The 26,501-nt window shown below is 47.3% G+C and overlaps 1 protein-coding gene across 1 annotated transcript in view; it reads right to left on the bottom strand.

Annotated features, from left to right (window-relative positions):
• GPR174 (G protein-coupled receptor 174) overlaps window positions 1–3,966 on the bottom strand; it is a 47,239-nt gene extending 43,273 nt beyond the window's left edge. Inside the window, exon 1 of the mRNA XM_073598044.1 lies at window positions 3,838–3,966. The gene's annotated coding sequence lies outside the window, so the exon portion shown is untranslated. The remainder of the gene's footprint in view (window positions 1–3,837) is intronic.
• Window positions 3,967–26,501: the final 22,535 nt, after the last annotated feature.

Here is a 26,501-nt window from a genome sequence, read left to right as displayed (position 1 = left end):
TGTTCAGAGACCTCCTAGGTGGGATCTCAGTGTCAATGTTCGGAAACCTCCTGGGTGAGATCTCAGTGTCAATATACGGAAACTTCCTGGGTGAGATCCCTGTGTAAATGTACAGAGACCTCCTGGGTGGGATCTCAGTGGCAATGTACAGAGACCTCCTGGGTGGGATCTCAGTATCAATGTACAGAGACCTACTGGGTGAGATCTCAGTGTCAATGCTCAGAGACCTCATGTGTGGGATCTCAGTGTCAATGTACAGAGACCTACTGGGTGGGATCTTAGTGTCAATATACAGAGACCTCTTGGGCGGGATCTCAGTGTCAATGTACAGAGACCTCCTGGGTGGGATCTCAGTGTCAGTGTTCAGAGACTTCCTGAGTAAACTCCCTGTGTCAATGTACAGAGACCTACTGGGTGGGATCTCAGTGTCAATATACAGAGACTTCCTGGGTAAAATTCCTGTGTCAATGTACAGAGACCTCCGGGGTGGGATCTCAGTGTCAATATACAGAGAGTTCCTGGGTAAAATCCCTTTGTTAATGTACAGAGACCTCCGGGGTGGGATCTCAGTGTCAATGTTCGGAGACCTCCTGGGTGGGATCTCAGTGTCAATGTTCAGAGACCTCCTGGGCGGGATCTCAGTGTCAATGTTCAGAGACCTACTGGGTGGGATCTCAGTGTCAATATACAGAGACTTCCTGGGTAAAATCCCTGTGTTAATGTAAAGAGACCTCCGGGGTGGGATCTCAGTGTCAATGTTCAGAGACCTCCTGGGTGGGATCTCAGTGTCAATGTTCAGACACCTCCTGGGCGGGATCTCAGTGTCAATGTTCAGAGACCTACTGGGTGGGATCTCAGTGTCAATATACAGAGACTTCCTGGGTAAAATCCCTGTGTTAATGTATAGAGACCTCCGGGGTGGGATCTCAGTGTCAATGTACAGAGACCTCCTGGATGGGATCTCAGTGTCAATGTACAGAGACCTCCTGGATGGGATCTCAGTGTCAATGTTCAGAGACCTCCTAGGTGGGATCTCAGTGTCAATGTAGAGATACCCAAAGTGTGGGGATCACTATGAAAGTACAAGGTCCTCCACAGCCATTATAGTGACACCATTTTTTAGGCCTAAATCTTTGAAGCTTCCTGGGTCACCCCTGTTTTCCTTTTCAGCCCCCAATGCCTGAAATCATGACTGTGCTAGGCAATAGAGGCTGACTGGTTGGCAGTACCCGATCTCTCCCAGCCTGGTTATGCTCCCATACATGGGATTGTAGGTAGATAATATAAGTACAGATTTCATGCTGATATAGAAGCAGTATAAAAATATACAAGTTGTGGAATGAATAAAGGAGGGAGTTTTTTTTACATTCCGCTTTGCGTGCAGCTTTTGTTTTCACACATTGCAGCCTGAGAAGCGTCTGATCTCTGTCACCTGCCGGAAGTGGTGAGGAGAATGTATCTGATGCAGTTTTGGTTCCCCTCGCAGGCCAGCCAACATCAAACACACAACATTTTCACAATGTGGGAGTGGGGGGGGTTAGGATTGGGTGGGGGGTTTACCGGCCGCATAGGACGATCACCTCCATTCTCTTATATTTCTCAGCAGTGAAGCTGCAGAACGCGGTGAAAGTCGTGCGATTTCCTCTGAGGTTCATGAAGTTCAGTAAAGATGATGTAATAATGAAATTGAAGATTACATGCGCTCTGACCCAACAAAGCGTGTATGTGGTCATATCCATTTCTAACCATCTGAACAAGAAAATGCAAAAGAGATGCAATTCACAAAGCTATCACACCGAGATAAGGAGCTTTATTTTTATTAGAGTGACACTTATTTTCAGCTGAGTCCAATGAGAGTTGCATATCTGAAAATAACGATCCTTATCCTTGTGAATTGAGATTGTTACCAATGCCTTACCTACTGTATGCAGAGATCCCCTTACATGATGTCACACTGTAGCATTGTCTACCCTGATCAGGCTCCCACCATGTCCCTCAGTGAACTTTCTGGAGAGGAAGTTGTGTGTCCTGCAGAATATCGCTCCCCTCAGCTGCATCACCTTCTGAACGTAACACCGATTACCGTAAATATTAACATGTGATATGGTGTAGCAGCTCATTACACCCCAGTAGGTTGGCGGGAGGAGTGATTTTTGGGGATGAGTGCTGAAAACAATCCACACGGTATAGGGTGCATCTCTGCCGCCAACCATGTGCAGAAAATTGCACCACACTTGCATCTAGTTATCTCCTTTGTGATCAGGCAATTCGAGCCACAAATAACCACCATCAATCGTCTAACAAAGTAGAAGTAACATCCTCTATAACAATGTATATACACCATATGCCCCCCTCCATGATGGGGTTCAGGTGTCTTCAGTGAAAGGTCCTGGTAATACTCCATCATACAAAGACAGTGTAGACAATTGTGATCTTCCAACTTTGTGGTAACAGTTTGTGAAGATCCTTTTCTGTTTTATCATGACTGTACCCTCCCTGTGTACAAAGTCAGCCCCATAAATACATGGTGGGACTAGTTCGGACCAGCTCCATAAAGACATGGTCTGACCAGTTCGAACATGCTCCAAAAAAAAAAAAAAAAAGAAGGTTAGACCAGTTTAAACCAGCTCCATAAAGTCAAGGTCTGACCAGTTCGGACCAGCTCCATAAAGTCAAGGTCTGACCAGTTCGGACCAGCTCCATAAAGTCAAGGTCTGACCAGTTCGGACCAGCTCCATAAAGTCAAGGTCTGACCAGTTCGGATCAGCTTCATAAAGACATGGGTTGACCAGTATGGTGTGGAGGAACTTGTGTATCCTGTACAGAGTCCTGACCATAACCCTACTGAACACCTTTGGGATAATCTGTAATGCTGACTGAGAGCCAGGTCTTCGGTCTTCACATCCAACATCTGTACCTGACCTCACAAATGCTCTTTGGGCAAAATGTTGTGAAAAGCCTTCTCAGAACAGTGGGGGCTGTTAAAACCACAAAGGAGGCCAACTCCATATTAATGCCCATGATGGCGAGGGAGGGCAACTCCATATTAATGCCCATGATGGCGAGGGAGGGCAACTCCATATTAATGCCCATGATGGCGAGGGAGGGCAACTCCATATTAATGCCCATGATGGCGAGGGAGGGCAACTCCATATTAATGCCCATGATGGCGAGGGAGGGCAACTCCACATTAATGACCATGATGGTGAGGGAGGGCAACTCCATATTAATGACCATGGGGGGGAACTCCATATGTATTAATGGCCATGCAAGGATGTAGTAACTTCTAATTAGTGGTCACGGTTTTGGAATGGAATGTCCAATAGATTCTCATCTTATCTCTCTCAGAGATAAAGTCATATTACAGAGAGACCGAAACATTTCTCACGGAGATAATGATTGCCGGGGGGGGGGGTATGGCTACATTGTAATCTCCGTTCAATATCCTCTCTTCTATCTTCACCAATCATGACATCACAGCAAGTATTACAATAACAATGATTGATTATTTACTACCAAAATATAAAACACCCCCCCCCATATACACCCCCCCCAGTTACATAGGACCCTCCAAATAGAATAAATGGGGGGACAGGATTACAGATATTGTCCCGGGATGTCCATGGAAAGTTCATTAACATTGCAGATACCACATATATATATATATATACTGAATACATTATATATCTACATCACATAGCCCTCATATATATACACTGTATACATTATACATACCCATCACACAGTCCCCATATACAGAGATAGCTATATACAGATTATATATATATATATATACTGACTGTACACTACCCCCAGTAGTGATCGGGGCGCACTCACCTCTGTCCCCCCCGGTCTCGTGTCGTCCTCAGTGAGGGGTGAGATGTGGTGTGTTAGGTGACATTCGCACACACCGCCCATCCTCCACTCACCATTTCCTTCTCTCACTCACGGGAAATTCACTTTCCATTCTTCACTGAGCAACGTCTGCAGAGTGACACCCCCGATCAAATCCCAGCCAGAGCCCCCCCAACCCCAACTCCCCCCGCCAACCCCGAGCAAATCCCAGCCAGAGCCCCCCCAACCCCAACTCCCCCCGCCAACCCCGAGCAAATCCCAGCCAGAGCCCCCCCAACCCCAACTCCCCCCGCCAACCCCGAGCAAATCCCAGCCAGAGCCCCCCCAACCCCAACTCCCCCCGCCAACCCCGAGCAAATCCCAGCCAGAGCCCCCCCAACCCCAACTCCCCCCGCCAACCCCGAGCAAATCCCAGCCAGAGCCCCCCCAACCCCAACTCCCCCCGCCAACCCCGAGCAAATCCCAGCCAGAGCCCCCTCAACTCTGACTCCCCCCCAACCCCAACTCCCCCCGCCAACCCCGAGCAAATCCCAGCCAGAGCCCCCCCAACCCCAACTCCCCCCGCCAACCCCGAGCAAATCCCAGCCAGAGCCCCCCCAACTCTGACTCCCCCCCCAACCCAGAGCAAATCCCAGCCGGAGCCCCCCCAACCCCAACTCCCCCCGCCAACCCCGAGCAAATCCCAGCCGGAGCCCCCCCAACCCCAACTCCCCCCGCCAACCCCGAGCAAATCCCAGCCAGAGCCCCCCCAACCCCAACTCCCCCCGCCAACCCCGAGCAAATCCCAGCCAGAGCCCCCCAACTCTGACTCCCCCCCAACCCAGAGCAAATCCCAGCCAGAGTCCCCCCTGTCCCGGGAGGAATGATAAGGGGGTATTGTCCCGGGAAGGAATGATAAGGGGGGTATTGTCCCGGGAGGAATGATAAGGGGGGTATTGTCCCGGGAAGGAATGATAAGGGGGTATTGTCCCGGGAGGAATGATAAGGGGGTATTGTCCCGGGAAGGAATGATAAGGGGGTATTGTCCCGGGAAGGAATGATAAGGGGGGTATTGTCCCGGGAAGGAATGATAAGGGGGGTATTGTCCTGGGAAGGAATGATAAGGGGGTATTGTCCCAGGAAGGAATGATAAGGGGGTATTGTCCCGGTAAGGAATGATAAGGGGGTATTGTCCCGGTAAGGAATGATAAGGGGGTATTGTCCCGGGAAGGAATGATAAGGGGGGGTATTGTCCCGGGAAGGAATGATAAGGGGGTATTGTCCCGGGAAGGAATGATAAGGGGGTATTGTCCCGGTAAGGAATGATAAGGGGGTATTGTCCCGGGAAGGAATGATAAGGGGGGGTATTGTCCCGGGAAGGAATGATAAGGGGGGGTATTGTTCCGGGAAGGAATGATAAGGGGGGGTATTGTCCCGGGAAGGAATGATAAGGGGGGGTATTGTCCCGGGAAGGAATGATAAGGGGGGGTATTGTCCCGGGAAGGAATGATAAGGGGGGGTATTGTCCCGGGAAGGAATGATAAGGGGGGTAGTGTCCCGGGAAGGAATGATAAGGGGGGTAGTGTCCCGGGAAGGAATGATAAGGGGGGTATGTCCCGGGAAGGAATGATAAGGGGGGTATTGTCCCGGGAAGGAATGATAAGGGGGGGTATTGTCCCGGGAAGGAATGATAAGGGGGTATTGTCCCGGGAAGGAATGATAAGGGGGGGTATTGTCCTGGGAAGGAATGATAAGGGGGATATTGTCCCGGGAAGGAATGATAAGGGGGGTATTGTCCCGGGAAGGAATGATAAGGGGGGGTATTGTCCTGGGAAGGAATGATAAGGGGGGTATTGTCCCGGGAAGGAATGATAAGGGGGTATTGTCCCGGGAAGGAATGATAAGGGGGGTATTGTCCCGGGAAGGAATGATAAGGGGGTATTGTCCCGGGAAGGAATGATAAGGGGGGTATTGTCCCGGGAAGGAATGATAAGGGGGTATTGTCCCGGGAAGGAATGATAAGGGGGGTATTGTCCCGGGAAGGAATGATAAGGGGGGTATTGTCCCGGGAAGGAATGATAAGGGGGGTATTGTCCCGGGAAGGAATGATAAGGGGGGTATGTCCCGGGAAGGAATGATAAGGGGGGTATTGTCCCGGGAAGGAATGATAAGGGGGTATTGTCCCGGGAAGGAATGATAAGGGGGGTATTGTCCCGGGAAGGAATGATAAGGGGGTATTGTCCCGGGAAGGAATGATAAGGGGGGTATTGTCCCGGGAGGAATGATAAGGGGGGTATTGTCCCGGGGAGGAATGATAAGGGGGGTATTGTCCCGGGAAGGAATGATAAGGGGGTATTGTCCCGGGAAGGAATGATAAGGGGGGTATTGTCCCGGGAAGGAATGATAAGGGGGTATTGTCCCGGGAAGGAATGATAAGGGGGTATTGTCCCGGGAAGGAATGATAAGGGGGGTATTGTCCCGGGAAGGAATGATAAGGGGGGTATTGTCCCGGGAAGGAATGATAAGGGGGGTATTGTCCCGGGAGGAATGATAAGGGGGTATTGTCCCGGGAAGGAATGATAAGGGGGGGTATTGTCCCGGGAAGGAATGATAAGGGGGTATTGTCCCGGGAAGGAATGATAAGGGGGGTATTGTCCCGGGAGGAATGATAAGGGGGTATTGTCCCGGGAAGGAATGATAAGGGGGTATTGTCCCGGGAAGGAATGATAAGGGGGTATTGTCCCGGGAGGAATGATAAGGGGGGTATTGTCCCGGGAAGGAATGATAAGGGGGGTATTGTCCCGGGAAGGAATGATAAGGGGGTATTGTCCCGGGAAGGAATGATAAGGGGGTATTGTCCCGGATAAGGGGGTATTGTCCCGGGAAGGAATGATAAGGGGGGGTATTGTCCCGGGAAGGAATGATAAGGGGGGGTATTGTCCCGGGAAGGAATGATAAGGGGGTATTGTCCCGGGAAGGAATGATAAGGGGGGGGTATTGTCCCGGGAAGGAATGATAAGGGAGTATTGTCCCGGGAAGGAATGATAAGGGGGGTATTGTCCCGGGAAGGAATGATAAGGGGGTATTGTCCCGGGAAGGAATGATAAGGGGAGTATTGTCCCGGGAAGGTATGATAAGGGGGTATTGTCCTGGGAAGGAATGATAAGGGGGTATTGTCCCGGGAGGAATGATAAGGGGGTATTGTCCCGGATAAGGGGGTATTGTCCCGGGAAGGAATGATAAGGGGGGTATTGTCCCGGGAAGGAATGATAAGGGGGGTATTGTCCCGGGAAGGAATGATAAGGGGGTATTGTCCCGGGAAGGAATGATAAGGGGGTATTGTCCCGGATAAGGGGGTATTGTCCCGGGAAGGAATGATAAGGGGGGGTATTGTCCCGGGAAGGAATGATAAGGGGGGGTATTGTCCCGGGAAGGAATGATAAGGGGGTATTGTCCCGGGAAGGAATGATAAGGGGGGTATTGTCCCGGGAAGGAATGATAAGGGGGGTATTGTCCCGGGAAGGAATGATAAGGGGAGTATTGTCCCGGGAAGGAATGATAAGGGGGGTATTGTCCCGGGAAGGAATGATAAGGGGGTATTGTCCCGGGAGGAATGATAAGGGGGTATTGTCCCGGGAAGGAATGATAAGGGGGTATTGTCCCGGGAAGGAATGATAAGGGGGGGTATTGTCCCGGGAAGGAATGATAAGGGGGTATTGTCCCGGGAAGGAATGATAAGGGGGGTATTGTCCCGGGAAGGAATGATAAGGGGGTATTGTCCCGGGAGGAATGATAAGGGGGTATTGTCCCGGGAAGGAATGATAAGGGGGTATTGTCCCGGGAAGGAATGATAAGGGGGGGTATTGTCCCGGGAGGAATGATAAGGGGGTATTGTCCCGGTAAGGAATGATAAGGGGAGTATTGTCCCGGGAAGGAATGATAAGGGGGTATTGTCCCGGAAAGGAATGATAAGGGGGTATTGTCCCGGGAAGGAATGATAAGGGGGGATATTGTCCCGGGAAGGAATGATAAGGGGGTATTGTCCCGGGAAGGAATGATAAGGGGGTATTGTTCCGGGAAGGAATGATAAGGGGGTATTGTCCCGGGGAGGAATGATAAGGGGGGGTATTGTCCCGGGAGGAATGATAAGGGGGTATTGTCCCGGGAAGGAATGATAAGGGGGGATATTGTCCCGGGAAGGAATGATAAGGGGGTATTGTCCCGGGAAGGAATGATAAGGGGGTATTGTCCCGGGAAGGAATGATAAGGGGGGTATTGTCCCGGTAAGGAATGATAAGGGGAGTATTGTCCCGGGAAGGAATGATAAGGGGGTATTGTCCCGGAAAGGAATGATAAGGGGGTATTGTTCCGGGAAGGAATGATAAGGGGGTATTGTCCCGGGGAGGAATGATAAGGGGGGGTATTGTCCCGGGAGGAATGATAAGGGGGTATTGTCCCGGTAAGGAATGATAAGGGGAGTATTGTCCCGGGAAGGAATGATAAGGGGGGTATTGTCCCGGGAAGGAATGATAAGGGGGTATTGTCCCGGGAAGGAATGATAAGGGGGGGTATTGTCCCGGGAAGGAATGATAAGGGGGTATTGTCCCGGGAAGGAATGATAAGGGGGGATATTGTCCCGGGAAGGAATGATAAGGGGGTATTGTCCCGGGAAGGAATGATAAGGGGGTATTGTTCCGGGAAGGAATGATAAGGGGGTATTGTCCCGGGAAGGAATGATAAGGGGGGATATTGTCCCGGGAAGGAATGATAGGGGGGTATTGTCCCGGGAAGGAATGATAAGGGGGTATTGTCCCGGGAAGGAATGATAAGGGGGTATTGTCCCGGGAAGGAATGATAAGGGGGGGTATTGTCCCGGGAGGAATGATAAGGGGGGTATTGTCCCGGGAAGGAATGATAAGGGAGTATTGTCCCGGGAAGGAATGATAAGGGGGGGTATTGTCCCGGGAAGGAATGATAAGGGGGTATTGTCCCGGGAAGGAATGATAAGGGGGGTATTGTCCCGGGAAGGAATGATAAGGGGGTATTGTCCCGGGAAGGAATGATAAGGGGGTATTGTCCCGGGAAGGAATGATAAGGGGGTATTGTCCCGGGAAGGAATGATAAGGGGGGTATTGTCCCGGGAAGGTATGATAAGGGGGTATTGTCCCGGGAAGGAATGATAAGGGGGGGTATTGTCCCGGGAAGGAATGATAAGGGGGTATTGTCCCGGGAGGAATGATAAGGGGGTATTGTCCCGGGAAGGAATGATAAGGGGGGTATTGTCCCGGGAAGGAATGATAAGGGGGGGTATTGTCCCGGGAAGGAATGATAAGGGGGTATTGTCCCGGGGAGGAATGATAAGGGGGGTATTGTCCCGGGAAGGAATGATAAGGGGGTATTGTCCCGGGAAGGAATGATAAGGGGGTATTGTCCCGGGAAGGAATGATAAGGGGGGTATTGTCCCGGGAAGGAATGATAAGGGGGTATTGTCCCGGGAAGGAATGATAAGGGGGGTATTGTCCCGGGAAGGAATGATAAGGGGGTATTGTCCCGGGAAGGAATGATAAGGGGGGTATTGTCCCGGGAAGGAATGATAAGGGGGGTATTGTCCCGGGAAGGAATGATAAGGGGGTATTGTCCCGGGAAGGAATGATAAGGGGGGTATTGTCCCGGGAGGAATGATAAGGGGGTATTGTCCCGGGAAGGAATGATAAGGGGGGGTATTGTCCCGGGAAGGAATGATAAGGGGAGTATTGTCCCGGGAAGGAATGATAAGGGGGGGTATTGTCCCGGGAAGGAATGATAAGGGGGTATTGTCCCGGGAAGGAATGATAAGGGGGTATTGTCCCGGGAAGGAATGATAAGGGGAGTATTGTCCCGGGAAGGAATGATAAGGGGGGGTATTGTCCCGGGAAGGAATGATAAGGGGGTATTGTCCCGGGATGAATGATAAGGCGGTATTGTCCCGGGAAGGAATGATAAGGGGGTATTGTCCCGGGAAGGAATGATAAGGGGGTATTGTCCCGGGAGGAATGATAAGGGGGGTATTGTCCCGGGAAGGAATGATAAGGGGGGTATTGTCCCGGGAAGGAATGATAAGGGGGTATTGTCCCGGGATGAATGATAAGGCGGTATTGTCCCGGGAAGGAATGATAAGGGGGTATTGTCCCGGGAAGGAATGATAAGGGGGTATTGTCCCGGGAGGAATGATAAGGGGGGTATTGTCCCGGGAAGGAATGATAAGGGGGGTATTGTCCCGGGAAGGAATGATAAGGGGAGTATTGTCCCGGGAAGGAATGATAAGGGGGGTATTGTCCCGGGAAGGAATGATAAGGGGGTATTGTCCCGGGAGGAATGATAAGGGGGTATTGTCCCGGGAGGGAATGATAAGGGGGTATTGTCCCGGGAAGGAATGATAAGGGGGGGTATTGTCCCGGGAGGGAATGATAAGGGGGTATTGTCCCGGGAAGGAATGATAAGGGGGGGTATTGTCCCGGGAGGGAATGATAAGGGGGTATTGTCCCGGGAAGGAATGATAAGGGGGGTATTGTCCCGGGAAGGAATGATAAGGGGGGTATTGTCCCGGGAGGAATGATAAGGGGGTATTGTCCCGGGAAGGAATGATAAGGGGGGGGTATTGTCCCGGGAAGGAATGATAAGGGGGTATTGTCCCGGGAAGGAATGATAAGGGGGGTATTGACCCGGGAAGGAATGATAAGGGGGTATTGTCCCGGGAAGGAATGATAAGGGGGTATTGTCCCGGGAAGGAATGATAAGGGGGTATTGTCCCGGGAAGGGATGATAAGGGGGTATTGTCCCGGGAAGGAATGATAAGGGGGGGTATTGTCCCGGGAAGGAATGATAAGGGGGGTATTGTCCCGGGAAGGGATGATAAGGGGGTATTGTCCCGGGAAGGAATGATAAGGGGGGGTATTGTCCCGGGAAGGAATGATAAGGGGGTATTGTCCCGGGAAGGGATGATAAGGGGGTATTGTCCCGGGAAGGAATGATAAGGGGGGGTATTGTCCCGGGAAGGAATGATAAGGGGGGTATTGTCCCGGGAAGGAATGATAAGGGGGGGTATTTTCACGGGAAGGAATGATAAGGGGGGTATTGTCCCGGGAAGGAATGATAAGGGGGTATTGTCCCGGGAAGGAATGATAAGGGGGTATTGTCCCGGGAAGGAATGATAAGGGGAGTATTGTCTATGGAAGGAACCCTGTATCTCACCCCCTCCCCCAGAAGCCATTGCACACAATGCCGCTCACAGAAGAAGATCTCACTGTCTGCTACTCACCAGTTTGGTGGCCTCTGCCCCGTGGCCCCCAGTGGCCCCCAGTGGCCCCCGGTCTGGTATACAGACGTCCCCCTGCAGATCCAGGGACAGGGAAGTTCCGGGCTGAGTGCAGACGGGGAGGGAAGAGATTATTGATCTGGATCTGAAGACAGCAGAACACAGAGGGGGGGGATGGAGCTCTGCCATGCTCTGTAAACTGTTTATAATGACCCCCCCCCCGCACTCCTCCCTCTGATTGGAGGAAAGTGCACCAAAAATCACCACTCCCCCCATGGAAATATTACGTTCCGATCTCTGGGAAGTTCTCAGGAAAGCTGCACCTCATGGAGCAGTCTCCCTTCTGACGCTGCAATTATCTCAGAGTGGGTGTGGCCTAAAGACATGTGGCAGGTAAGAGGGTCTCACTATGGGACTGCTGAGATAAACTGTCATTGCTGTCCCCATAGCAATCCAATACCCCGCACAGCAAGCATGCAGCCAGTGAGGTCTCAGCCATGTATGATTGGTAGTTCTGTGTGAGGCACCTCCGTCCTCATTGGACATAAACAGCCAGTAATAAAATCATAGTACAGACTTATGGAGTAAATACCGGCAATAGAACCGGGAAAAGGTGTCAGTGCCAAACAGCTGGCAAAAATGTACAAATTCATTCCATACAGTCATCAGATAGTCCATGGTAAATGTGTCATAGCATCTATGGTGATCCAACGCGTTTCATCAGTTCAGTCACACTCTTCACGGGTTGATGCATAGACATCATCTATAAAATGGTTACAAGATATAACAGAGAAATGAACATGGAAATGTGTCAGGTAGACGCTTGAGAGGGGATATGATTTCAATTTACAAATACCGGACTGGTGACCCCACAATATATAAATACCGGACTGGTGACCCCACAATATATAAATACCGGACTGGTGACCCCACAATATACAAATACCGGACTGGTGACCCCACAATATACAAATACCGGACTGGTGACCCCACAGTATATAAATACCGGACTGGTGACCCCACAATATACAAATACCGGACTGGTGACCCCACAATATACAAATACCGGACTGGTGACCCCACAATATACAAATACCGGACTGGTGACCCCACAATATACAAATACCGGACTGGTGACCCCACAATATATAAATACCGGACTGGTGACCCCACAATATATAAATACCGGACTGGTGACCCCACAATATACAAATACCGGACTGGTGACCCCACAATATACAAATACCGGACTGGTGACCCCACAATAGGGATAAAACTTTTTCGCAGAAGAGAGTTTAATAAGACTCGTGGCCACTCATTACAATTAGAAGAAAAGAGGTTTAACCTTAAACTATGTAGAGGGTTCTTTACTGTAAGAGCGGCAAGGATGTGGAATTCCCTTCCACAGGCGGTGGTCTCAGCGGGGAGCATTGATAGCTTCAAGAAACTATTAGATAATCACCTGAATGACCACAACATACAGAGATATATAATGTAATACTGACATATAATCACACAACATACAGGATATATAATGTAATATGACATATAATCACACAACATACAGGATATATAATGTAATATGACATATAATCACACAACATACAGAGATATATAATGTAATATGACATATAATCACACAACATACAGGGATATATAATGTAATATGACATATAATCACACAACATACAGAGATATATAATGTAATATGACATATAATCACACAACATACAGAGATATATAATGTAATATGACATATAATCACACAACATACAGGATATATAATGTAATATGACATATAATCACACAACATACAGGATATATAATGTAATACTGACATATAATCACACAACATACAGGATATATAATGTAATATGACATATAATCACACAACATACAGGATATATAATGTAATATGACATATAATCACACAACATACAGAGATATATAATGTAATATGACATATAATCACACAACATACAGAGATATATAATGTAATATGACATATAATCACACAACATACAGAGATATATAATGTAATATGACATATAATCACACAACATACAGAGATATATAATGTAATATGACATATAATCACACAACATACAGAGATATATAATGTAATATGACATATAATCACACAACATACAGAGATATATAATGTAATATGACATATAATCACACAACATACAGGATATATAATGTAATATGACATATAATCACACAACATACAGAGATATATAATGTAATATGACATATAATCACACAACATACAGGATATATAATGTAATATGACATATAATCACACAACATACAGGATATATAATGTAATACTGACATATAATCACACAACATACAGAGATATATAATGTAATATGACATATAATCACACAACATACAGGATATATAATGTAATATGACATATAATCACACAACATACAGAGATATATAATGTAATATGACATATAATCACACAACATACAGAGATATATAATGTAATATGACATATAATCACACAACATACAGAGATATATAATGTAATATGACATATAATCACACAACATACAGAGATATATAATGTAATATGACATATAATCACACAACATACAGAGATATATAATGTAATATGACATATAATCACACAACATACAGAGATATATAATGTAATATGACATATAATCACACAACATACAGAGATATATAATGTAATATGACATATAATCACACAACATACAGAGATATATAATGTAATATGACATATAATCACACAACATACAGGATATATAATGTAATATGACATATAATCACACAACATACAGGATATATAATGTAATATGACATATAATCACACAACATACAGAGATATATAATGTAATATGACATATAATCACACAACATACAGGATATATAATGTAATATGACATATAATCACACAACATACAGAGATATATAATGTAATATGACATATAATCACACAACATACAGAGATATATAATGTAATATGACATATAATCACACAACATACAGAGATATATAATGTAATATGACATATAATCACACAACATACAGGATATATAATGTAATATGACATATAATCACACAACATACAGAGATATATAATGTAATATGACATATAATCACACAACATACAGAGATATATAATGTAATATGACATATAATCACACAACATACAGAGATATATAATGTAATATGACATATAATCACACAACATACAGAGATATATAATGTAATATGACATATAATCACACAACATACAGAGATATATAATGTAATATGACATATAATCACACAACATACAGAGATATATAATGTAATATGACATATAATCACACAACATACAGGATATATAATGTAATATGACATATAATCACACAACATACAGAGATATATAATGTAATATGACATATAATCACACAACATACAGGATATATAATGTAATATGACATATAATCACACAACATTAGGGATGAGCTTCGTGTTCGAGTCGAACCCATGTTCGACTCGAACATCGGCTGTTTGATCGTTCGCCGAATTGCGAACGTTATGGGCCGTTCGCGCTAAATTCGTGTGGCGCGTCACGGCCCATAATTCACTGCGGCATCGCAGTGCATTGCTGGCTGATGATTGGCCAAGCATGCACTATGACCCGCATGCTTGGCCAATCACAGCGCCGTCAGTAGAGAGAGCTGTAATTGGCCAAAGCCAGGGTGGCTTTGGCCAATTATGGCTCAGGGGATTTAGTACACACCCCACACTATATAAGGCCGCCTGCACGGCGGCCCTGTGTAGTGTGTGTTCCGGTGTGCTGAGAGATAGAGAGAGAGAGAGAGAGAGAGAGACAGTGTCATTTGATTTGAGTTAGATAGATTAGGCAGAACAGTCAGTCAGTTAGCTGCACTTACAGTGTATTGTGTATATATATGCATCCCAGGTGTTGTATGTATATATACACACTGTATTCAGTTTAGCTAGATCCGTTCCTGTTATCTTCCTACTGACAGGCAGGCTTGTCTGGTTACAGTATATAAAGCTACTTGAAGAAAATTACAGGTGTTCTATCCCAGCTTAGTGCAGCTACAGGCCATTAGTATGTCTGGAAGGCCAAGAAGGAGAGGCAGACAGTCACAAGCCAATAAGAGAGGGCAAGCAGGCTCTGTGTCTAGTGCTGGTCGTGGAGACGGTGCATCCTCATCAGCACGTGGCCATGGGACACGCTTGGCCTTTTTTTCGGCAGCTGGCCGTGTTGAGCCGCAACATGCGGAAGACTTGGTCGAGTGGATGACCAAGCCGTCCTCATCCTCCTCATCCTCTCTCACCCATGCCCAGGGTGCTTTGTCTGGCAAAGCAGCGGCCTCTTCCCTCAGCTCAATGTCATCAGTGACTCCTTCCCTAGCTCCACCATGTCCTCATGAGGATTCCCTCGAACTGTTTGACCACAGTGTTGGGTACATGCTCCAGGAGGATGCCCAGCGTTTGGAAGGCTCTGATGACGATACTGAGCTCGATGAAGGCAGTAACATGAGCACGGACAGAGGGGGTGCCCAAGAAGGACAGCAATCTGGCAGTCATGCTCCCCCTGCTGCAGCATACTGCCAGGTTTGCTCCAGTGATGAGGAGGGAGGGGATGATGAGGTCACTGACTCAACGTGGGTGCCTGATAGGAGAGAGGAGGAGGAGGAGGAGGAGGAGGAGGAGGCGGCAGCACATCACCAACGAGGCAGGATGCCCTCCAGGGGCCAGCCTAAGGGCAGCACATTGACTGCATCACACCCCAAAGCTCCACATGTGCAGGGCGCTGCAGTCTCTGCGCGTTATTCAAAAAGTTCTTTGGTGTGGGCCTTTTTTGAGACGAGTGCATCAGATCGCACCGCTGCTATTTGCAACATATGTCTCAAGCGTATCTCGCGTGGCCAAAACATCTCCCGCTTGGGTACCACATGCTTGACCAGACATATGTTGACCTGCCATGCAGTTCGTTGGCAAGCGTATCTAAAAGACCCACACCAAAGAACAAAGAGGATCTCTCCTTGCTCCTCATCAGCTGAGATTTCCAACCCCACTAGACCTTCAGTCCTCTCTGAGACCTGCAGTGAGAGGAATGAAGGTGTAGAATTAGGTGTGTCACAGCCAAGTACTTGGGGGCAATCTGCTTTTGGTACACCGACGTCAGATTGTACCAGGCAAATTTCCCTGCCCCAGCTGCTGCACCGCCGAAAGAAGTTTGCTCCCAGCCATCCACATGCCCAGCGGTTGAATGCTAGCTTGGCAAAATTGCTAGCACTTCAACTGCTGCCTTTTCAGTTGGTAGACTCTGCCCCCTTCCGTGAGTTTGTGGAATGTGCGGTTCCTCAGTGGCAGGTACCCAAACGCCACTTTTTCTCACGGAAGGCGATTCCGGCTCTCTACCGGCATGTGGAAGGCAATGTCCATGCCTCGCTGGACAGGGCGGTCAGCGGTAAGGTGCATATTACCGCTGACTCATGGTCCAGCAGGCATGGACAGGGACGTTACCTAAGTTTCACGGCGCATTGGGTGACTCTGCTGGCAGCTGGGAAGGATGCAGGACAAGGTGCAGTAGTGTTGGAGGTTGTTCCGCCACCACGCCTCCAAAATGCTGATTGTGACACACCTCTCTCCTCCACCCCCTCCTCTTCTTCTTCCTCCATGGCCTCTTCCTCGGAACCAGCGGTGCTCCGTAGGCGTTCAAGGGGCTACGCAAGTACGCAGGCCAAAAGATGCCATGCGGTGCTTGAGCTGGTGTGCTTGGGGGACAGGAGCCACACTGGGGCAGAGGTTCTGTCAGCTCTGCAGGGGCAGGTTCAGAGGTGGTTGACGCCACGCCAACTTAAGGCAGGAATGGTGGTTTGCGACAATGGCACCAACCTCCTCTCTGCCCTCCGACAGGGACAAATGACCCATGTGCCCTGTTTGGCTCACGTCCTTAACTTGGTGGTGCAGCGGTTCTTGGGCAGGTACCCGGGCTTACAGGATGTCCTGAGGCAGGCCAGGAAAGTCTGTGTGCATTTCCGCCGGTCATATAATGCCAGTGCTCGGCTGACGGACCTCCAAAAGGAGTTTAACCTGCCCAAGAACCGCCTAATCTGTGACATGCCCACCAGGTGGAACTCAACGTTGGCCATGCTGCAGCGGCTGCACACGCAGCAGAGGGCCATCAATGAGTACCTGTGCGACTATGGCACCAGGACAGGGTCAGGGGAGCTTGGTTTTTTTTCCCCACGCCAGTGGGCCATGATCAGGGATGCATGCACTGTCCTGTCACCATTCGAGGAGGCCACGAGGATGGTGAGCAGTGACAGTGCATGCATCAGTGACACTGTCCCCCTTGTCCACCTGTTGGAGCACACGCTGCGTGGAATAATGGACAGGGCACTTGAGGCAGAACAGAGGCAGGAAGAGGAGGACTTCCTTAGCTCTCAAGGCCCCCTTTATCCAGACAGTGTTCCTGCGTGCCCGCCGATCACACAGGAAGAGGACGAGGAGGAAGAGGAGGAGGAGGAAGATTGTGTCAGTATGGAGGTGGAGCCTGGCACTCAGCATCAGCAGCAGTCTTTAAGGGATCAGTCCCAAGAAACACATGGACTTGTACGTGGCTGGGAGGAGGTGGCTGCGGACCATGTCGTTCTTAGTGACCCAGAGGACTCCGGACCGAATGCCTCAGCAAACCTACGCTGCATGGCCTCCCTGATCCTGCAAAGCCTGCGTAAGGATCCTCGTATTCGTGGTATCAAGGAGAAGGACCAATACTGGCTGGCAACCCTCCTTGATCCACGTTACAAGGGTAAGGTTGCGGACCTTATCTTGCCATCGCAGAGGGAGCAGAGGATGAAACATCTTCGGGAGGCCTTGCAGAAAGGTCTGTGCAACGCGTTCCCAGAGACTGGGAGGTTACAAACTCCTGTTTCTGGACAACGTGTTGCTGAGGCTTCGGTCAGTCAAAGAAGGAGCGGTGGAGAAGGTGGCCGTCTGACCGATGCGTTCAGACAATTTTTTGGTCCGCAGCCCCAAGGTATGATCGGTTCCAGCAACCATCGCCAGCGTCTGTTTTACATGGTGCAGGAATACCTAGGGGCAAGATCTGACTTGGACACCTTTCCCACCGAAAATCCTCTGGGTTACTGGGTCTTGAGGATGGATCACTGGCCAGAGCTTGCACAGTATGCAATTGAGCTACTGGCCTGTCCTGCATCCAGCGTTCTTTCGGAACGCACATTCAGTGCTGCTGGAGGCGTGGTAACCGATCACAGGGTGCGTCTGTCCACCGACTCGGTCGATCGACTGACCTTCATAAAAATGAATGAGTCTTGGATCACCACCAGCTACCAAGCACCTGATGCTGATGTAACCGAATAATTTTTTTTGAAATCTCAGATCCCTTCAAAGACTGCCTATGCTGATGCTGAGTGACTATCCCTGAGTAATTATCCTCTTCCTCCTCAATCATCACGCTGATAGCTTGTAAGAACATTTTTGGTTCTGGGCGCCACCACCAGTGCCTAAGGCACAATTTTTCAGCCCCTGTTTAACAGGGGCGTGTAAATACAATTTTTGATGTAATACTTTGCAGCAGGGCTCGTTCCTGCGTTCCAACTAGAGTGTCTGTGAGGGGTTGCAGTGTTGTGGCACCAGCACCAGTGCCTAAGGCCCAATTTTTCTGCCCCTGTCTAACAGGGGCGTGTAATTACAATTTTTGATGCAATACTTTGCAGCAGGGCTCGTTCCTGCGTTCCAACTAGAGTGTCTGTGAGGGGTTGCAGTGTTGTGGCACCAGCACCAGTGCCTAAGGCCCAATTTTTCTGCCCCTGTCTAACAGGGGCGTGTAATTACAATTTTTGAAGCAATACTTTGCAGCAGGGCTCGTTCCTGCGTTCCAACTAGAGTGTCTGTGAGGGGTTGCAGTGTTGTGGCACCAGCACCAGTGCCTAAGGCCCAATTTTTCTGCCCCTGTCTAACAGGGACGTGTAATTACAATTTTTGAAGCAATACTTTGCAGCAGGGCTCGTTCCTGCGTTCCAACTAGAGTGTCTGTGAGGGGTTGCAGTGTTGTGGCACCAGCACCAGTGCCTAAGGCCTAATTTTTCAGCTCCTGTTCAACAGGGGCATGTAATTACAATTCTTGATCTAATATTTCACAGCAGGGCCCTGTGAGGGCTTACAGTGTTGTGGCCACAGCAACACCTAAGGCCCAAATTTCTGCTGAGTATATAGGGCAGGACCCTACTTTCAAACATCTAACTTACAAACGACTCCTACTTGCAAACGGAAGGAGACAACAGGAAGTGAGATGAAATCTACCCCTAGGAAGGGAAATTCTCTCCTGTAAGAGTTAATATGGGAAAACAAGTTCTCCTTTCCACTGATGCTTTCCAATCCTTGTTCCACAAAAAAACCCAAATTTTCAAAAAACATTTTTCATTGGGACAAAAAAGTGAGGTGAAATCTTCTGAAGAGGAGGAAAGACAGCAAAACAAATGTCACAGGGGTGATAACCCTTCCCTATGTTTTCCAAAAAGCTTAGAAAAGATTTTTTGGCTGGAGCTAAACACGTTAAAAATGTTCAAAATTACAAACAGATTCTACTTAACAACAAACCTACAGTCCCTGTCTTGTTTGCACCGCCTGTATACTGCTGTTCAGAGTATATAGGGCCTGGTGGCCCCACACCTTTCCTTATTTTAATTTGGGTGCGGGGTTCCCCTTAATATCCATACAAGACCCAAAGGGCCTGGTAATGGACTGGGGGGTACCCATGCCGTTTGTCTCACTGATTTTCATCCATATTGCCATGACACGACATTACATTAAACCCGCAAGCAGTTTTAAATGAGATTTTTTCCTTTAAAAATGACATTTGGTGCAGGGACTGTTCTAAACATGGGAAACACGGGTCACTTTACAGGCATACTATAGACACCCCCCAGGTACGATATTTAAAGGAATATTTCACTTTTTTTTTTTTTACTTTAAGCATCATTAAAATCACTGCTCCCGAAAAAACGGCCGTTTTTAAACGTTTTTTTTGCATTGATACATGTCCCCTGGGGTAGGACCCAGGTCCCCAAACCCTTTTTAGGACAATACCATGCAAATTAGCCTTTAAAATGAGCACTTTTGATTTCGAACGTTCGAGTCCCATAGACGTCAATGGGGTTCTAACGTTCGTGCGAACTTTCGGTCCGTTCGCGGGTTCTGGTGCGAACCGAACCGGGGGGTGTTCGGCTCATCCCTACACAACATACAGAGATATATAATGTAATACTGACATATAATCACACAACATACAGAGATATATAATGTAATATGACATATAATCACACACATAGGTTGGACTTGATAGACTTGTGTCTTTTTTCAACCTCACCTACTATGTAACTATGTAAGATAGAAATGAGGGGAATCGGACTCACGGAGATGCAGGAACCCAGCGCAGTGATGGTGAGAACCCCTCAGAATCATAATCATCAGGAGCAATCTGTGCAATGCGGTGGGACATCCTTACAGTCAGTGTCCTGAGGCAATGCACAACAATCCTGAGCTCATGAGAGAGTTCTTCCGCCTGGACATGGAGGATGCTCGGAGCTCAGCAGCTGGGGAGCCTGTGAGTCCATCTGAGTCTGTGCTAATACCTAATGTGTCTCCCCTGTCTGTGGTGCCCCAGTCTGTGCCAATACCTAATGTGTCTCCCCAGTCTGTGGTGCCCCAGTCTGTGCGTTTACCTAGTGTGTCAGTGTCTTCCCAGTCTGTAGGTAAGGTATCAGTTGCCAAGAATGTGTCCAATCCTTCTGTGTCTGTGTCTTCTAAAATTGCAGAGGCAGCAAGAGGTGCTGAGGCAGGTGCGTCAGGTGCAGTGCCAGTCCCCCTCCCCCGACGCTGCAGGGTTTCTATTGAGGTTCGTGGGGCGCAGAGGAATGGGGAGGATGGTGGAGAGATTGGCCTGGTGGTAGATAAGGAAGGGGGAGTGGGGGGGAGGGGGTGAAGGGGAGGATAGGTGTGGGGAGGCTGTTGAGTCTGGTTTGTCTAAGGATGATATGGAGTGGTTGGAGGATAGGAGGAGGAGGGGCAAAAGGAAGAAAAAAATGGGTTCAGTTACCCTTAAGTCCTAAAGTTTTGCCTTTGGAAAATAAGTTTAAGGTCCTGTCTGATGATGATGATGAGGATGAATGGGACTCGTTCAGTTCTGCATCCTCTATGGATGATGAGTGCCAGGGTGCAAGGAAGCGCGCTGGTTCTCCAGGAAGAGGGAGTAGTCAGGCTAAGAAACGGCTGCCTCAACTACCCTAATGGCAGTTCCCACTCCGTTAAAAGTGGCAACCATTAATGTTGCCAGCTTAAGATCAGTAAGTGCTCGCCATATGGCCTTATTTTTGCTCAGCGAGTTTGATGCTGACATTTTGTTTTTGCAAGAAACCCATCTGAGTAGTCTGGCCGATATACATCTGGCAAAGAAGGAGTGGAGATGTGGGCCCTGATTTTGGTCTCTTGGGGCCGAGCCTTACAGCGGAGTTGCAGTCCTTTTTTCTGGTATGGTAACGTGCCGGCGGGTAATTGAGGTAGAGATAGGGAGATGCATGGTCTTAGACATCTCTGTGAAGGGGCAGGACTTGCACCTGATTAACCACTTCAGCCCCGGAAGGATTTACCCCCTTCCTGACCAGAGCACTTTTTACAATTTGGCACTGCGTCGCTTTAACTGCTAATTGCGCGGTCATGCAATGCTGTACCCAAACGAAATTTGCGTCCTTTTCTTCCCACAAATAGAGCTTTCTTTTGATGGTATTTGATCACCTCTGCCGTTTTTATTTTTTGCGCTATACACGGAAAAAGACCGAAAATTTTGAAAAAAAATGATATTTTCTACTTTTTGTTCTAAAAAAAATCCAATAAACTCAATTTTAGTCATACATTTAGGCCAAAATGTATTTGGCCACATGTCTTTGGTAAAAAAAATGTCAATAAGTGTATATTTATTGGTTTGCGCAAAAGTTATAGCGCCTACAATCTAGGGTACATTTTCTGGAATTTACACAGCCTTTAATTTATGCTTGCTTATGTCGTTTCTTGAGGTGCTAAAATGGCAGGGCAGTACAAAACCCCCACAAATGACCCCATTTTGGAAAGTAGACACCCCAAGGAAATTGCTGAGAGGCATGTTGAGCCCATTGAATATTCATTTTTTTTGTCCCAAGTGATTGAATAATGACAAAAAAAAAAAAAAAATTACAAAAAGTTGTCACTAAATGATATATTGCTCACACAGGCCATGGGCATATGTGGAATTGCACCCCAAAATACATTTAGCTGCTTCTCCTGAGTATGGGGATACCACATGTGTGGGACTTTTTGGGAGCCTAGCCGCATACGGGGCCCCGAAAACCAATCACTGCCTTCAGGATTTCTAAGGGCGTACATTTTTGATTTTACTCCTCACTGCCTATCACAGTTTTGAAGGCCATAAAATGCCCAGATGGCACAAACCCCCCCCAAATGACCCCATTTTGGAAAGTAGACACCCCAAGCTATTTGCTGAGAGGCATGTTGAGTCCATGGAATATTTTATATTTTGACACAAGTTGCGGGAAAGTGACAATTTATTATTTTTTTTTTTTTGCACAAAGTTGTCACTAAATGATATATTGCATAGCTATAGCTATTTGCTGAGAGGCATGGTGAGTATTTTGCAGCTCTCATTTGTTTTTGAAAATGAAGAAAGACAAAAAAAAAAATTTTTTTTTTCTTTTTTTAATTTTCAAAACTTTGTGACAAAAAGTGAGGTCTGCAAAATACTCACTATACCGCTCAGCAAATAGCTTTGGGTGTCTACTTTCCAAAATGGGGTCATTTGGGGGGGGTTTGTGCCACCTGGGCATTCCATGGCCTCCGAGACTGTGATAGGCAGTGAAGAGTGAAATCAAAAATTTACGCCCTTAGAAAGCCTGAAGGCGGTGCTTGGTTTTCGGGGTCCCATACGCGGCTAGGCTCCCAAAAAGTCTCACACATGTGGTATCCCCGTACTCAGGAGAAGCAGCAGAATGTATTTTGGGGTGTAATTTCACATATTCCCATGGCATGTTTGAGCAATATATAATTTAGTGACAACTTTGTGCAAAAAAAAAAAAAATTTGTCTCTTTCCCGCAACTTGTGTCACAATATAAAATATTCCATGGACTCGACATGCCTCTCAGCAAATAGCTTGGGGTGTCTACTTTCCAAAATGGGGTCATTTGGGGGGGGGTTGAACTGTCCTGGCATTTTATGCACAACATTTAGAAGCTTATGTCACACATCACCCACTCTTCTAACCACTTGAATACAAAGCCCTTTCTGACACTTTTTGATTACATGAAAAAATTATTTTTTTTTGCAAGAAAATTACTTTGAACCACCAAACATTATATATTTTTTTAAAGCAAATGCCCTACAGATTAAAATGGTGGGTGTTTAATTTTTTTTTTTCACACAGTATTTGCGCAGCGATTTTTCAAACGCATTTTTTGGGGAAAAAACACACTTTTTTACATTTTAATGCACTAAAACACACTATATTGCCCAAATGTTTGATGAAATAAAAAAGATGATCTTAGGCCGAGTACATGGATACCAAACATGACATGCTTTACAATTGCGCACAAACGTGCAGTGGCAACAAAATAAATACATTTTTAAAAGCCTTTAAAAGCCTTTACAGGTTACCACTTTAGATTTACAGAGGAGGTCTACTGCTAAAATTACTGCCCTCGATCTGGCCTTCGCGGTGATACCTCACATGCATGATGCAATTGCTGTTTACATTTGACGCCAGACCGACGCTTGCGTTCGCCTTAGCGCGAGAGCAGGGGGGACAGGGGTGCTTTTTTTTTTTTTTTTTTTTTCTTTATTATTTTTTTGCTTTATTATCTTATTTTAAAACTGTTCCTTTCATTTTTTTTTTTTTAATCATTTTTACTGTTATCTCAGGGAATGTAAATATCCCCTATGATAGCAATAGGTAGTGACAGGTACTCTTTTTTGAAAAAATTGGGGTCTATTAGACCCTAGATTTCTCCTCTGCCCTCAAAGCATCTGACCACACCAAGATCGGTGTGATAAAATGTTTTCCCAATTTCCCAATGGCGCTATTTACATCCGGCGAAATCTAAGTCATAAAATGCTCGTAGCTTCCGGTTTCTTAGGCCATAGAGATGTTTGGAGCCACTCTGGTCTCTGATCAGCTCTATGGTCAGCTGGCTGAATCACCGGCTGCATTCTCAGGTTCCCTGTTGAGACAGGAGAGCCAGAGAAAAACACGGAAGACGATGGGGGGGGGGCATTCTCTCCCACTGCTTGTAAAAGCAGTCTAGAGGCTAATTAGCTGCTAGGATTGCTTTTACATGAAAGCCGACCGCTGGCTGAAAAGAATGATACCAAGATGATACCTAAACCTGCAAGCATCATTCTGGTATAACCACTCAAAGTCGTGAATGCTGTACCTGAAGACAAAAAAATGGTTAACAATAAAGCACAGTAAACGGTAAAGTATAAAAAATTGCATATCTGAAAAGCAAACATGATAAAACATAATAACAATAAAACATTGCAGAATAGAATACAGTAAAAAAGAGCAGAACAATAGAGAGAATAGAGAGAGAGAGAATAGAGAGAGAACAATAAAACGACAACTATTATTTTTTATTTTATATTTTTGTTTGTGTTTTTTTTTTTTTTTTTTTACACTTTTTTTGTAACTGTAACTTTTATAACTGTAACCGGTTCCAGGTTCGGGTCTCTCAAAATGCGATGGCATCTTGGGAGACCCTGTGAAAGTGTGCCTAGTCTGTGCAATGCTGTACCCTACGCTAATACTCAACTAGTGAATGGTAGCGTTCAAAACATTCACCAATGCAAAGACCAGGATTGTCAGGACAGGAGGGACAATAATAGCGGGTGTCACGCCTATATCCGCGCTTCCTGCAGACACAACATCTTTTTTGGGGGTGTTCGTTGGGTAGGGGTACTCGGGAGGACATAAAAATGCCTCTCATGCAGCCGACTGCATTTGGTTGGGGATGTGAATGGGGGAAGTACGGGCGCTGCAGAAGCGGTGGGTTCCCAATTAGGATTGGCGAATGCAGCAGGAAGGGCACTATGGGCATGACGGGCCTGTGTTTGTCTTCTTGGTGGCAGCGGGACACTACTTGTGCTTGTCACCTCACCAGCTTGAACTGCACTTATGGGACTCGCCACGTCACCAAGTGTTACTGCAGTGCTGGTTTGGCTACGACCGGGGTGTACTAGGCCGCTGGCGCTTGCCAGTTCACCAAAACGCTACCAAAAAAACTGTTAGCGATCGCAGGGATCAGGCCTGACTCTGCGAACGCTGCAGTTATGTGTTTAGTGTTTTGTAAGTGACAGTGATCGATCGATACTGCACTTGGGTGGGCTGGGCTGGGCGGAGGGGCAAAACGCAGGTGCTAGCAGGTATCTGGGCTGATCCCGCTAACACTGCGTTTTTGGGAACCCTAAACTGCTGGGGACGCTAGTATAGATCTGATCGGATCAGATCAGATATTGATCCGTTCAGATACTATACCACTAAGGGAGGTGTACGGTGCGTGCGTGGGTGTTAGCGCTACTGGCACTAACCTGACGCTGCCTGGGGCTGGTGCTTGCCAGTTCACCAAAACGCTACAAAAAAAACTGTTAGCGATCGCAGGGATCAGGCCTGACTCTGCGAACGCTGCAGTTATGCGTTTAGTGTTTTGTAAGTGACAGTGATCGATCGATACTGCACTTGGGTGGGCTGGGCTGGGCCGGGCGGAGGGGTAAAACGCAGTTGCTAGCAGGTATCTGGGCTGATCCCGCTAACACTGCGTTTTTGGGAACCCTAAACTGCTGGGGACGCTAGTATAGATCTGATCGGATCAGATATTGATGCGTTCAGATACTATACCACTAAGGGAGGCGTATGCTGCGTGCGTGGGTGTTAGCAGTACTGGCGCTAATCTGACGCTGCCTGGGGCGACGTATATCACCGCCGGGCGATCAGGGGGCTAAACCTTTATTCGGTAATAAACGGCGGGTGCCCTGACACTATAAAAAATAAACGAACTAACCAGCGTCACCCGTAACGGTTATACAGTGATCAGTGGTGAAAGGGTTAACTAGGGGGCAATCAAGGGGTTAAAACATTTATTAGGTAGTATATGGGGGTCCCTGTCACTATAAAACGCTGACGGCGAACCTAAATATTTACCTCACTAACTAGCGTCACCAGCGACACTAATACAGCGATCAGAAAAATGATCGCTTAGCGACACTGGTGACAGGGTTATCAAGGGGTTAAAACTTTATTAGGGG

The sequence above is a fragment of the Aquarana catesbeiana genome, linkage group LG09 (assembly GCF_042186555.1).
Source record: "Aquarana catesbeiana isolate 2022-GZ linkage group LG09, ASM4218655v1, whole genome shotgun sequence".
In the NCBI taxonomy this organism is placed as follows: Eukaryota; Metazoa; Chordata; class Amphibia; order Anura; family Ranidae; genus Aquarana; species Aquarana catesbeiana.
The sequence above is the reverse complement of the archived record's forward strand: the minus strand, read 5'-3'. Positions and strand labels throughout refer to the sequence as shown.